Source organism: Melozone crissalis, unplaced genomic scaffold, assembly GCF_028551555.1.
Source record: "Melozone crissalis strain CALT ecotype California unplaced genomic scaffold, PUWL_Pcris_2 ptg000018l_1, whole genome shotgun sequence".
NCBI lineage: Eukaryota > Metazoa > Chordata > Aves > Passeriformes > Passerellidae > Melozone > Melozone crissalis.
In genome coordinates this window covers 7,639,854-7,655,442 of record NW_026535796.1, presented here as the reverse complement: position 1 = coordinate 7,655,442, position 15,589 = coordinate 7,639,854, and the positions used below count along the sequence as shown (strand labels likewise).

At 37.0% G+C, this 15,589-nt stretch overlaps 1 protein-coding gene across 7 annotated transcripts in view; it reads left to right on the top strand.

The window, feature by feature from the left end:
• SOX6 (SRY-box transcription factor 6) overlaps window positions 1–15,589 on the top strand; it is a 370,323-nt gene that overhangs the window by 43,931 nt on the left and 310,803 nt on the right. For all 7 annotated transcript variants that reach the window (XM_054275398.1, XM_054275401.1, XM_054275399.1 and 4 more), the window contains exon 2: window positions 11,016–11,086. The gene's annotated coding sequence lies outside the window, so the exon portion shown is untranslated. The remainder of the gene's footprint in view (window positions 1–11,015; window positions 11,087–15,589) is intronic.

The following is a 15,589-nucleotide window of genomic DNA, read 5'->3' as shown; positions in this document are numbered from 1 at the left end:
GTAACTTGTGTGCTGTAATCACAGAGGGCTTTGTATGTATTTGAATAAAATGTTTTGCATGTGTTTTTTTTTTTTTTTTTTCTTTTTCCATTTGTATATGTTTGCTGAATCCTAGTGATGGTAGCACTTTCTTCCAGTTTTTACACAGCAGTACTGTTACCTTTGCCTGAAACTCTGCTTGTTATTGTCACTTAAATAATGGAAAATTTCACCATTGATTACAGGGTCAGTTTGTTGAAATACATCTCAGATAAGGAATATTTGAGCTAATGACACCAAGTACAGCCACCACTCACACCATGCAAGTACTTCTGTAGGACAGGACTGGATCTTCAAAATGCTGTAAAATTTCAGTTTTCTGGAATTTGAGAATCCTGCAACTTATTCTGCCACATAACAGCAAGTAAAACCAGAAGGGCCTAACTGGTTATGTTTTCAGACCATCTTATTTTGTCTGCAGGAATCAGGTTTTAAAAATTGTTGGGACTTGCTACAGAGCACAGCTGCTTCTCCATGTAGGGAGAGATATCAAGACTATCATATATGATTGATGGGAGACTGTCTTGTTGGCATTGAGCCACCTCGCAAATTTTTTATATAATTGTCTGTTAATTTTTGTACGTGCACTTCAGCAGCTTGTGATGAGTTAATCTCGGAATCAGAGTCAGCATGGTTACACAGAGGATTGATCTGACTTTGGAAAGTAAGGTAATTTTTTTAAACTTAAAACTTTTAAAATATTTTAATAGTATTTTTACTGAGTTTTGCAGCTCTACATGGCTTAGACTGGGATTCTGTTGTTTCTCATCTCATTAAGTAGAATCTTATTCTCTGATTTTCAAGGAGCTGACTTGTTATTTCACCAACTATCGGGAACCAGAATTAGAAATGTGTTCCTAGGTCTTCAAATTATGGCTTGAAAGTTCCACAAACTTTATACTGGCACTCTGTGCAGAGGAAAATGTCATCCAACTCTAGTATTTTCAAATATTTATCTTGTAAGGTACTTTAAAATTTCTTTAGGAAGTGTTATAAAGGTGTAAAATATATTCTTGTGGTGATTTACAATAGTAATTTCTGATTTTGCAGTGAATTGCCAGGTAATTATAATTCAGTCAGGTTTTAGAAATTTCTAAGAGGTTAATTACCTCTTTGGGAAGAAAGAATAAAGGGAAAAATCCCAGATCCATTGAAATATTTGTTGTTCTGTGATAAAACAAGTACAGGAGGGTTTTAACCCTGTGTCCCCAAAATAGGCACACTTCCCTGTGAATTTGGAGGAATTCCTAAGGTTTGCTATATTTCTTTGAGGGGCCATATTTATTCACACTGCATAGTGTGTCTGCTGATATTTTGAAAATCCCTGTCCTTTGACAACTGCAGGCTTTTCAGTTTCTCTGTGGCAATTTACACAGCAATGAGAGCAATGGGATCTTGGACATAACCGTGACCTGCAGCATCACCCTCGTGCCCTTAGTTGGAAAAAAAAAGTGGATTAAGTTATTTGGAATCAAGGAATAGTCAGCAATAAAATAACTGAAAGTGTAAATGTGACCATTGGAACGCCAACTGGTACTTTACAGTTTCTTTAATGAAGAAAAAGGAGAAAAAGGAAGAGAAGAATAAGGATTAAAAACGTCAAAGATCTTCTAAGAACATGATCTTGGTTCTTGAAAATGGAATTTCTACATTTTCTCTTTTCTTGATGTCCCAGAAATTTTTCTTTTAAGTTTACCTATGTATAAGTAGTTAACTTTGCAGTGCATTCCAATGGGTTCAACTGCCAGAAAAAGAAGGCAGGATCACCTGGAAAAAGAAATTTCTAGCTCAAGGAAGCAAAATGTGTTGAGTTAAAATAAAATAGAGAACTAGAAAATTTTACAATAATAATAAAGAATAAAAAAGAAGACAACCTACATACTTTATGGCTGCCAGGGATTAGTTATGACTTGTGCTCCAATGATTTCTGGTGGATGTTGCTCCGATGTTCACTCTGGTGTTCATTAAAAAGAAAATGGATAAAACGCCACCCTAAAATTCTATAGCAGCTTCATATAGCACAAGTACTTCCTACAGAACTTTCTTTTTAGAGAAATATAAGTTATTCTCTGTATATTTTTCTTTTCTTCCTTCCTTTCTTTTGTTTAGTTAAGGCGGTGATAAGATCTTGTAATGAGACATGTCAGGCTGATGAGTTAATTTGGTGAAACTTTTCGGTTTGCCAACTTCTTGATTGCGAATTCTTTTTTTTTCTTTTCTTTTTTTTAAAGTAAGATCAGTATTCTACTTACATTTTTGAAATATCACATGCAAAACACCTACTAACCACCCCTCTAGCCATCAGCTTTTCATTGCTGCCTGTCAGTATCTTGCTGAGGGCAGGTGCAGATAGCCTGGGGCTCAGACGTGTCAAGCAATGCTGGTAAATGCCTGGAGATATGGTTTTATATGACTACCTAAAGAGACTATGACTATCTAAATAATGTTCAGCACATGAGAAACTCAACCTTGCCCCCAAACCTGCCTTTAAATTTGTGGCTTGAGACATTGTGTCCTAAAGCGCAGGATAACTCTGACTCTGAGTTTACTAATATATGAGTCCTATAAACAGTACAAAAACCAGGCAATGAACAAAAACCTCATCTTTTTGGACTGATAGAAAATAGAGTTTTAGCATTTTAACCTCTTTGACTTCAATACCCAGGACTGGGCTTAAACTGGAGTAAGGGGTCATCATTTAATTTTTTTGATGGGCAGTGTTGCCTGCAAGAATTTCTATGTGTGGTGAACATAGTTCTGGTTTTAAAATATCTTCCAGAGGTGAATTTTGCAGAAAAAATAGGAAGTCCAAATCTTTAGATGATAGGCAACAAGTATTTGTCAAAAATTTCAATTCAGATTTTGACAGAGATGTCATAAGTGAAAAATCCAGGGAAACTAGGGCTACACCTGGTAAAGTCTCCAAAAGGTGGAGTGTTGCCAAACTGATAGTTTTACCATTGAAGGCAAATTTCTGTTTCAAAGTGTACTCTTAATTAGCACAATTTTTTCTTGCTTTTTTAACTAATGAAGTAGTCATCCTTTAGGAGACACTGAAAGGAGGCCAAAAGGTTTTTATTTTGAGGGCTTGATGAGATGATGTGATTCATTTTTTTTTTTTTTTTTTGGTGCGATCTATTTGTCCAGCAGGCAAGAGTTAATTATCTTCAGGGCTGATAATTGTAGATAATCACAAATAAAAGGGTCCTTTAGGCAGAATACAAAGCAATATCCTTGCTGGGGCACATACCTGGGAACAGTTTTCCCACAGAGGATGCACCTGTAAGGTGGGATCCTAACTGAATGGATCCTGGAAGAAAGAAATGTTACTAACTTATTTTTCCAAAGTACAATGAAAATTAGAGCACCTGGTTTTCCTTTTCTCTGATTATAGTGTCAGGATAAATGAATTTCAAAAATGGGAGCTGAGAGGGGAAGTTAGAGTACGACTAACTGAAAAAACAGATTTTAGCTATAATTATTATGTTTCAGGGTTTCAGGGAAGAAAACTCTGTGATATGTAGTAAGGAGGTTTTGTCCCTCAGGGAATCCAGGGAAGTAGACCTGAAGGCAGACATTCTTAAGGCCTTCTAATTGATTTTTATGTCCTACTTAACTAGCTTTGAAAACTCTTAGCTTCAGTTACATGGGACTCTCCAACAGAGAACCCCAATATTTTGTCTGGATTAATATTAATTTCAATGGGAACAAATGGCACAACTATATTGTAATATTACAAAATAGATGTGTCAGAAAAATTGTTAGTTTTTGTGCAGCTGACATCTCCTTTTTATCTTTTCCCTTTTTCCATTCTGTTTTCCTCCTTTTTTTTTAAATGTAATTGAAACCAGCAATCTCTCCAATCTCTTTTTTTTTTGTTTGTTTTTTTGTTTGCTTTGTTTTGTTGTTGTTTTTGTTTAAATACACCACAGGGCAGGTTGAGCCTCCAATTGTCAGGGAAACATCAAATCCATGTGCTATATGGGATAATTATGCTGGAATTTTAAATATGGAGATGTGTTCACATGCACTAGTATTATTGTTGATATCTCTAAAATATCAGCTCAACATTTCAGCTATCTTACCATTTTTAACTCTTGTAAAATGGTAAAACTGGGCTTTCAGAATTACCACTCCCCCTGCCCCCCTCACATGTATAGATATATATAATATATCTTTGCTCAAGGGCTTTAGTTTCCTGTTACTATTCCAAGCCTTGTCTATGCATATGTAGGTGTTACACTATAAAAAAAAATTGTACCAAGGAGTTTGCATCTGGTAAATGTAGCTCAAGCACAGTTGAGTAGGTGGTTAAGTCAAAGTGCAATGAAAGAATCTGATGAAGATTTATCCTAAACTCTTTGTGTGGCCTGAGTGAGACAGCATCAGGCACTGAGGGATGCTAAGTAACTCAAAGCCTCCCAAGTTATCTAAGTTTCAACTCTACATGTTCTCAACTCTACATAATTCTTGATGCTTCGTTGAGCAAGGAAAATGCAGTCGCGGAATTTGTTTTTATTTTCCTTTCCAGAAAGACCTTTTCTTTTTGCTCAGAAGAGGTCACCAGTTATATATAAAATATAAAAATATGTATAGGTAATAGATACAAAAAATGGAGGATAAATAGATAGCTGTAAATATAGACAGTTGATTTGCATCACAAATCAATGCAATTCCATTCTGTTGTGTAACTGAATTTCATTTTGGTCCAATCCAGAGCTCATGAAGCTAATTAAAGAGAATTAACTGCATGGTGAATTACAGTTTGAATAATATTTTATACTCTTTATAAAATAAAGAGTATGACTTGTTTTCAGTCATATGACTGAGCTGAAAGAGCATATCCTCTTTTAAACATAGTAAGTCAATTTTTCAGCAAAATAATTTTAAACATTGGTCTGCATATGAAAGGGAAGGGAACCTGATGCATTATGTATTCAAAAGATAACTGGAGCCAAAAAACTCCTGAAAGTATTGTTAATTTTAGTACAATTTGGCAAGAAAAATTACATCCAAGTAGTAAGCTAACAGTTCCTGGTATGTGTATTGTTGCATAAAGGTAGTATTATATAAAGAACCAAAATGTTATTATTTTGTGTTAAAGCTGCATCCAGAGAACCCTTATGAGACTGGATTACAGTCGTGCCAGGAGACCCTGCTGTTGTTGCAAGTCCCTGTACACCCATAGGAAGAGATTAAAAAGATATCATTCCACCTGGTGAGAGGATAGTTGAGGCCCAGGGGGGGAGAGAGGGAAGAGGAAAAAAACAGGCCAAATATTGTAATGCAGGTCAATGCCAACACCATCCTTTCGGTCTTTGTGTGATTTCCACTAGGGTGTGACAAAAGTGACTCCCTGCACAGTGACCCTTGTGTCACTTCCAGGCCAAGTCCTCTGCAGCCCATGGCTTCTGCAGGTGGGGAGGGTAACTCTGGAAGTGCAGTTTGGATCAGCTGTAAAGCTCTCTCTGTACTTGTTGCATTCTTCCAACAGCACCATCCTTCTAACACCAAGGGTTTCTTGTGTTTGGAATCCCGCTCGTACTTCTTGTAATGCTGTAACTTTTCACTCAGGGCTTAACTGACCTGGCAGTGCCTTCAGCACATGGATGGGCACATGGAGATGCCACAGAAACAGGCCTGTTGTGAAAGCTCCCTCTGTTTCCTTGCATGCAGTGCCGTGGATCAGGAACGCCCCGGCCTGTGGCTGTGAAAGCGCCGTGCAGCTCGCCGGCAGTTCAGAGGTGCTTTTTGTGTCCCAGCACACCGTGTGAGTGGCAGTGGGCTGCTGCAGGAACTCCAGGGAAATCTGAGTCCCTTGATGTGGGAGCAGGCAGCCAGCAGCGTTTACCACCTTTCCCCGGGCAACAGAGGAGGCTTGTGCTGTCTGCAGCCGATGAGTTATAACTGGAGTTCCTCCTCTCCCCTCGGCCTTCCAAGCAGCGTGGTGTATGTCTTGTGGTTCTTATCTGCTCGAAAGTATGCACACAGAGCTTATCAGATCTGGAACGCTAGCACCCTGCCTCTTATATGAAGCAATAAATGCATATTTAGGCATTGCTTTCATCTGCATGGTAAATTAGATGTTTTTGGTGTTTTCAAGTGTAATTTTAGTGGTAGATGTAATAATGCATTTAAATTAGTTGTTGGAGATATGAAATACCTTTTTTTGTGAAAATCCCTTTTAGGCTTCACAACGTAGCTGATGCTAGTTTATGAAGTGATTCTACCTATATTTTGTATTCTATGCTCATGTCCTGTAATGATTGGGTGCTTTACAGATCTGCAAGCAGACAGCAGATAAACCTTCCTGAACTGCCTGTTGAAGACATTTACACAATAACACAATTATTTGTTAAAGAAGAGATGATAAGGAGACTTTATAGCCAATTATATAATTGTGTATTATATATAATGTGCCACTACCGAGTGACACCCTTTTGGGAAAGACAGGGAACCGCTGTCTGTGCAGTTTGGCAAAAGTGGTGATGTTTATGGGGTTCCTTTTTTAAAGAGGTAGTTTACAGAAACACCATCACTGTATGTGTTTGTTGACATGTTTTTTGTAGGCAGATGTGAGGTTGCTCTAAACTGGAAGTCGTGTAGTTTACGTAAGTGCTAACCAGAGCTAAACTGGATTAGAGTGGGTTTGTGGCCAGTCATCTCCAAGTGTGGGCAGAGTGAGCTCATATCTCCCTGCAAAGCTGTGGAGATGCAGCCTATTTTAGGTACTTCTTTTGAGCCTCATTTCTGTAATAATGACATCACGGCTTCTGGGGTGTGGAATTGTAAAGCACCACTGCTACAGAGGGAAGAAATACTGGCTCCCTTTTGTATATTAGGACTGGGGAGCACAAGGCAACTTCTGATGAAGGTTGAGCAGAAAATCTGTAACAAAAGCAGCAGCTGAGTACAGAGTTTTGGAGAGCGATTTTCACACTGTATGTGCTGTGGTGTGGCTCTTACCTCCCTATGATGCAATGTGTGTTTTAAAATGACCACTTGTGGAACAGGTGGTGTGCTCTGATTCCTTCTTTCATGGATCACTGCAATCTCTGTTAGGGAGAACAAAAATCCAAATGGAAATCACCACAGAGGGACTGCTTTAAAATGCAAAGTGATAGGGAAACAATGTTGTAGTTACTTAGGTTTGGTTGGGTTTTTTGGTTTTTTGTTTGCTTATTGGTTTGGGTTTCTTTTCTTTCTTTTTTTTTTTTTTTTTTGGCTATGCAAAGAATGAAGAAGAGCAAAGATTTTGAGAAAGAAGACAGCAAAGGCAATAAAATACAATCCCTGAGTGTTTGAACAGGGGTGAAACAAAGGGAAGCTAGCAGGAATATGCTGGTAGTGGTTAATTACTGCATTTGCTTTCCTGTTTCAAAATGATCACATATGAAGAATGTTCTGTGTGTAAGTAAAATATTTTTCATTGAACCATCTTGAATAAATATCCTTTACCTGAATAAAGGAAGATTTTTAGAAATCCAGTTCAAAGGTTTTCATTACAATCAGCCTACTGCCCCCTTCATTTTTGTGATTGTGTCTAGACACACATCATTAATGATGCTTTAATTGTGAAATATTGCACATTTAAGGGTGTGAAATTGCTGTGTGATTCAGGCCCTAAATGTGTAGTTTCATTTCTATATTATTCCTTTTTCTCATTTCACATTATGCTATAATTCTGAAAATAGTTTTTTAACAGCTTTTAAATGATACATATTCTAGTCCCAGCAGCCCACAATGATAGGCCACATTCTCAAATGATATAACATGATGCCATGCTTTTTACTAAATGACTGCTTCCATTTTTTGCTTCCAGGCTTCCTTCACACTCACTGGTGACTGTGCACAGAAAATACAGGCTACCTGTAGAGGCCCTATCTTAGAAAAATCAGAATATTTTAATTAAGGATTTTTTAAAATAAGTATATATTTTTTCTTCTTTTCAAAACTGATGATTTTTTTTTTTCTGAAGACTGAGACCTATGAGAATTATTAAGGGTGAAAAGATGACTATTTTATAACTGATATTTGGCTTTTAATGGAATTTTCTTTGGTTCATAACTCATAGGGTAAACAGGGTCCTGTTGTCATTTAGTGATGTTCATAATCCATTTTATTTTCAGTGCTGGTGTCAATATGTGCTTGCAAGACAAGCCAAGGCTTAGCTGTTTGAAAATTGGGTTATTTGAAGGATTCTGTTGAACTGTTGGATGGCTGTGTATTATTCTTAGGTCAATGAGAAGTAGTTACCTTTAGTAATTCTTTAGCAAAGGTGCCTGAAATCAGAGTGTAAGTTGCTCTTACAGTTTTATTTCCCCCCTTTCATATTGGCATTGGGAGGAAAAGTCTTTAATAAGGATGGTAGCAATCTTCTAAACATGCAGAAATTGCAGGTATTCAGAATCTTTGAAAGCATTTCAACTGCAAAATATCTGAGTGAAATTTCTGGTGGGATTTGTATAAATTCAAACTACAGAATACTTTAAAGAAAATTTTGTCTTTGTATATATTTATACAACAGATCTTCACCCGTGTGGTCACTTGGAGTTCAACTTAAGACTTTTTAAGTGAAAATGTAAATGGTTTGAGCTAATAGAATAATTTTTTATTAATGTTGCGATGTTAGTATTTCATGGACAGAAAGTTTCCTTTTTCTTTTCTTCTTTTTTATGTGGAAAAGAAACTAGGGTTTATTTTCAGTTTAAGAGAAAGTACTTGGACATCTAAAAATAATAAAAGTGATGACAACTGTAGAATAGAGGAATACAGGTGTAAGAGAAGAAAAAAGTATTTAGCAACCACTCAGTCTAATTAGGTCATATGGTTCATGTGTCTGTGTGTTAGCTATATTTTCTTTCTTTCGGGCAGAGAACTGTGCAAGGTAAAATGAGTAAGGAAAATGTATTTTCTTCCATGTAAACTCTAGATATCTCATACCTGAAATGTCACTGTGAATAACTTTCTGGTAGATTAGCCTCTTTTCAGCATTTTCCTTGCACTCTGCTTGTGTTGGTAGACCATGAGTGTTACTGAACCCTTCCTGGACTGCACTATTTTATTAAATTTTTAAGCGAAAATGGTTGAAGGAAAAGTTGGTTTTGTACAGGCTGCTGAATGCAACAGACACCTCAGCTCTGATGAGTCCATTTTGAACAGACCAGGCTCTTCAGGGCTGGGCTTTTTTCCCCCACCCTGCCCAGCTCCATAATGGATAAGCCTGCAGCTGGTTCGCAGTTCTGGGGTGTTATCTGAGCCACAAGCCCACATTGGCTGGGGATCACTGGGCTCAGCCAGCCCTCTGCAGCCTTCTCCCTCACTTGCACTCTAAGAATTAAGGCTTCACATACCTATTGTTCTGCAGGATTTTTTTACCAACCTGAACTTTCTCCCTGGTAGATTACCAGAGTGCTAAAGCTGAGTTTAAAATGTTGTATGATTAACCTTTCCCCCTAACTGCTTGCCCAGAATAAAAGTTTGGTGCTTTGTTCCTAAATTCTCAACATGAGGTGGTGTGCATTAAAGTGTATTTATACTTTCAGATTAATTAACTCTGACCTTATGAACCACTGTCCTTGTTTAATTGGTGGCTCCAAAGCACACTAATGGCATAAATCAGCTGATAATGAGATTCAGACTTGCTTTTAAAATATATAATAACAACACTGCATTGATAGAGCAAATGAGATTTGTTGACTCTCTGTTGGTATTACAGGAGAGAAGACACAATTAAATGTGTACTTTCAGGATGGGGGAGGGCTTGGTTGGAATGAATAATATGCACTTCAGGGTGGGTGTATGAAATAAGGAGGATATTCTGCATCAAGATAAGTTTGGTATTCTCTCCTTGTCTCTAGGCACTGCGCAGTACTGGCTGGTGCACTTTAGGATACAGAAATGTTGTGGGAAGGTGTTTCTTAAAGATTACTGGGGGCTAAGAAAAATGACAATTTCATCTTTAAATATAGTTACATGTTTTTAAACTGAGCTTACACCCACTGTTTTATGAACTGCAAATTAATCAGATAGCTCCCAGAGAACAAAAAGGTTTTGACCTAAACTAGTTGCCCAGGCTCCATTACTATTTTCAGTTTAATGTTACCCATATCCATCCTCACATTTTGGAAAGAAAACAAGGGCTGTGCAACAAAGTTTCTTTGTTTTGCTAAGAACTAAAAATGTGCTGTATGTAGACCAAACAATAAAAATAAACTACTGAACTACCTTCTAATGCATGGGGGTTCTGGAGAGAGGAAACCATGGATATTTAGAGGCATAAAGTGAGTCATTGTGCTAGTTAAAGAATTTTATAAGGCGAGCTCTGTGGGTTTGAGTTGCATCTGTTACCTTTCCAACTAGAACTGAGGGGTATGCAGGAAAAAGAATGTTGGATTTAATCATGCCTTATAGTGACTGCATTGTACTTAGGCTAAGCTTCTGACTGGAATCTAGACCATAAGAGAACAAAATTGTTAGTCTTTCTTCTTTGTGTAAGTTTTGCCTTAGATGGGCTCCAATTAAATGACCTAAACAATAATTTTACACCAGGTAAGCTGCAAAATGCTGTTAACAAAGTACTTAAATTAAAAAAAAAAAGAAGTAATAAGTGTCCTGTAACACTTGAGAACATAAAAAAAGAAAAATCTCCAAGCCAGAAACCCCCTCACAGTTATTTTCCTTATTAAAAGATAACCATGCTTGCATTTATGACAGTTCTTAGAAGCCATAATGGACTGGGTTGCTATGGTGTGAGATGCAGAACAATGAAATAATTGTTTCTCTTGGTATTGGCTTCCTGGAAACAAATTCTGTGTAAATTACTTGGCCGAAAGTGTGACAACAGTCTTGTGTTCTGTTTCATGCGGTTCATGGTTAAAAATGGTAACTATTTCATAACAATAAAAAAGCAACATTTATCAGTTCTGGGTTTTCTTTTGTTTCAACTTTTTTTTTTTTTCCTTTTATATTTTCAGGTCAGTTTCATGAATTCAAAAGCAACTTACCAGTGATTTCTGGGAGCTGGGGCTGATTTTCTTGTGTATTTGTAAGTATTTATTCTTTTCCTTGTTATGTGCATCTTTCTAGTACTCTTGTGACATGGGGAATGGAAGAAATTTTGAAATATCACTGTTGTATTGCAGTTTTAGCATGTTCATTTAGCAAGAGTTTGACCTCACTACTTTTAAACTTTTGGTAGATTTCTTTTTGCTACCAACTTATGCTTCTGCTATTCAGAGGAGCTACAAATGCTGAATTAACAGTAAACATTATTATTTCAAACTTTATTTTGGTTTTTGTAATAATAACAATGATGGGAGAAGAGCTTACAGTAACACATCAATGGTGGCGCTTGCCAACGACGCCACTGCATCATGTTTTTGCAATGAAAATAATTTCTAGAAAAGAACTGGGGCTGTAACTCAAGACAGACAGGACTTTTAGGGGAAATGCTGTGTGTATTATTGAAGAAGCACTAGGATGACCAGCATCTGCTGAACTAGGAATACATTTTTGTATCCCTTGGAGAAACCTGGCGTTTATGATTTCAGCAAAACCGTGGTCATTGAGCCTCAGCTCAGGAACACGTTTCAGAGTATGTCCAAGTTCAGACACATCAAATGGGGCTACACCTAAACAGAAATGCTTTGAGAAAGGGAAAGCCAGAGGAGAGGATCAGGAGGAAGATAGTTATTCATAAAACAAATAGAAAGCTTTCAGAATTGCTGTTTTGGATGGTCCTCAGCTTTAGTCAAGTATAATAAGGAAAATCTAATGGGCCCTAGACTTGGCATGATATAAATTATTGCAGTACCTCACATATGATGTAGTATAAATAAAACCAATCTATGCAGCTTGTTCTCTTAAGTCACAAATATAGTTTATGAATAAATATTTATTCAATCATTTGTGGAAAAAGATGTTCACAAAACTGCATTCATCAGGGAAAAAATATGGCTGGTTCTCCTCTCAATATGGAAATGTGTTCAATTTTTACTAACCCTTCCTCTTTACAAATGTTCATTTTCACATATGGTTTTTCTATTCTATTTTCACTTTCCTTCATTTACAGGTCAGCATTTCTTTAATGAACATTCTCAGTCAGAGATAAAGAAAATATTATCTAATAAGATAAACAGTTTAAAACCAAGTATTACCATTGAAAAATAGTTCTGAGAAGGCAATATAAAGTGATTACTGAATTGAGAGTGAGGAATTTGTTATATTCTTTCTGGCTTTGCTACTGCTTATTTTTTTTTAAGCAATCAGTTTCTTTTCTTCATTTTCCTCTTTTATAAATGGAAATAGTAATATATTAATCCATACAAAGAGTAGCTCTTTATACCTCAATATAGAGCACACTCTCCAAGGAAAAGGAATATTTCCAAAGAATAAATTCAGTGGTAGTTTCATGGTGAAATTTTTGTGTACCAAGCTAATTGGGTGGGAAGTTGTAAGTACTATTCAATTCATGTTCAGGTAGTATTACAAACACAGAAAGGGCTTTAGTAATTATATTTTGGGCTGCAGGTCTGAGTCCTGCTCTTCTCGACTGACATCAACAAAGAGCTGCAGTAAAGAAAAGTGACAAAAAATGTGCTTTGAAAACCATCCTTGTGTTTAGGTCAATCCAGTAAGTATCTAAACTTCCAGGAGAGGTATGGGCAGCTTTGATCCCACCCCTGCACGCTGCCTGTTAGCACAGCTGAGACACCTGGCGCATTGTGGCCACGAGAGCTGGGACCTGGCTCAGCAGCCTGAGCAGCAAAGCTGAGGTGATGGCTGCGTGAAAGGATGAGCCACAGCCTGGCCTGTCTCTGGTGTCCTCTGCAGCCCAGACCTCAGTCACAGTGACATGAGTGCTGGGAGAAGCCAGCGCCGTGCTGACTGTTCTTCTCTGCTGAAATGACTCATTCCAGTGTTTAGCACCATATATCTAGAAACATATGCTAACCTTAAGTTCACATAAACTGAAAATAAAATGAAATGTAGGAGGTACAACTGATGGATTCAGCCCTGTGTTCCTCACATACTGAGAAAAACATTGAAGTACAGCTTCTGCAGTAATACAGGCTGAGATCTTAAAGCATCTCTTATTGTACCTCTCCAAACTTACAAATACTCTGTACATGATTTAGGCAGATACAGATTCTTATTATGCAGTAACAGGACTATGCACAATGTCATAAATGAGACTGATAAAATAGAGTAATAGGACAGGCTGTGACCTGAGATACCTTTCCAATTAAAGACTTGATTTCTGCAAATACTATAGTAATAAATACTTATGTATGTGAGGTGACCATGGAAGCTGATGGACTCAGGATCAGGGCCTGATCCAGAGTCCATCCAGGCCCTAAGCAAAGGCGGAGATGAGAGCTTTGGGGGCTGGCATGGAAGGCAAGAAGTGTGCTTGTATAAGGGGTCTTGAGAATAAATTCTAAGCAGTATTTAAAAAATGCAAATGAGAAGTGTATACCTTTTTCATGTTATGCTGTAATATTTGGGCATGTTTTCATGGCGTGTCTGTTTGATCTGTACTCCAAAGGGAAGGAGTGCAGATCAGTGCTGGGAAGATTGATCTTTGAAACTCTGCAGATTTTTTAATGGGAATAGAGCAAGATCAGCTAAATGCTGCTATAGGTCTATACCAAAGCTATTTCAACCAGGGGCTATAATAACTTTTTCCTCAAATTTTTGAAAGTTTTGTCATAGATGCATTCTGCTGTAACATGTAATTACTTGGATCATCCAGTTCAGGCAACTTTGGGATTTTTTGGTCATATTTGGCTAGTTTTGTTCAGGGGAAAACAGGATTGATGATTCATACAAAAGTAAATTTCATGGAAAATGTGACATTTGTGCTTTTGTTTTATGCCCACAGAGTAATTGTCCTAACTAAAGGTTACCTTTTTTTCAAGAATGTGGTTTTAACGTGGTTTAATTTATTTAATTGTTCTTCTCAAGTAGGTTTGTCCAGTAGTAAACTGCAATAGTTATTTAAAGATATAAATGGAAAAATAAATATCATTTAATAACACAGCATTTAAACCCAATTTTGCTTGTACATCAGCAATTAGATACATCTTGTTACTAGCAGTTCAGTTTCTGTGTAAACATTTTATTGTGGCTTGGCTACAATGTGAAAACACAGAGTGAGAAAAATAAAGCCTGAAATGAGGGGTGTTAAAGCCCATGAAACTTCCGTGTCTTGAGCTCTATAGAGAAAAACCTGTGTTGAAGGCATGGCAAAAAATATAATTTTATTTGGGAATGAAACCAAATTTCTTTGAAAACGAACAACAGGATTTTTATTTTAAGAAGGTTTGAGAACAGAACCCGAAGCACTTAGGGAACACATGTTATGACACAACAAAACTGACATTGTGGGTAGGTAAATTTTATCTTTTCAAACACTTACTCTAATCAGCATATTAACAGAAGCATGCTTTTCTTCAAACTCAATATTTGATGTTTTTCCCCAGTCTTATTTTTAAGGCAACATTTATACTCTTTTTTGTTTAATTTAGAGTGTTTCTATTTACACCATGGAGCATCTGACCAAATGGATTTGTGCTTTGTATTTCTACCAGCTTATTTAAAAGGAGAAAATTATTTAATTGTGACTGTTTGTATAACAATTCAAAGAAAGCACAGCCTCTTTGGAGCACATGAAGACATATGTCTTTGGTACTATTACCTTATGGGTTTAATTGATAACATGTGATGTTCTACTGGATTACAGTTAATATATTTGGGAAAATATTTGCTCTCTACTTTCCACAGAAACAATATACTGAACCCAAGTCTGAAAAAGCTGATCTCCATTTTTCTTTTCACAAGACAGGGTGTTAATCAGCATTTTGGTCAAGGACATGTTTGCCAGCTTATCACATACCTCTTTCTACAAACAGCTGTTTCAAAGTTCCTATTAAGACAACAAAGTTCCTATTAAGACAGTGGTGCCTAACTAGAATCTCTATTGCTGCAGCATCCACACCTTTTTTGGCATGTGTGTGCTGCAGGTACCAGAGGCCTTTATTTTCTGCATCCTTTCCAGGTGACACTGTGACATGCTAGTGTAAAATAATATTTTTAAACCATAATTTAACTAGACCCTCAGAAATTTGAAGCTCTGTTTTCCTGGGTTTATTTTTTAAATGGTGAATATAAAATCGATTTCTTGTGGAACCCTGTCTTGTTGTTTTTATGTAAGGGTTGCAACACACAAAATTTCTAGTAAGAAACAAATTTCCAGTATATAACATGTGGTGTAAATAAATAAAAAAGAAGACACCCACCTTGAAGAATTTTTTTGTGTGAGAATAATTTTGTAAATGTACATATTTTAGATGTTCTTCAGAGACAGTAAGTTGAGTAGAAAGAAAGTGGAGGTGGGAAAAGCATTTCTTTATGCTCAGCTAAAACCTGGTGCCCAAACACATTTGCCAGTGAGGATCTGATAGAAGCATTGTTGCATCCATCCGGAGTTTTGTGGCTGTACCTGAGGAGAGGAAGGTGTGGGGAAGGACTCAAGGGGAGGGAAAGG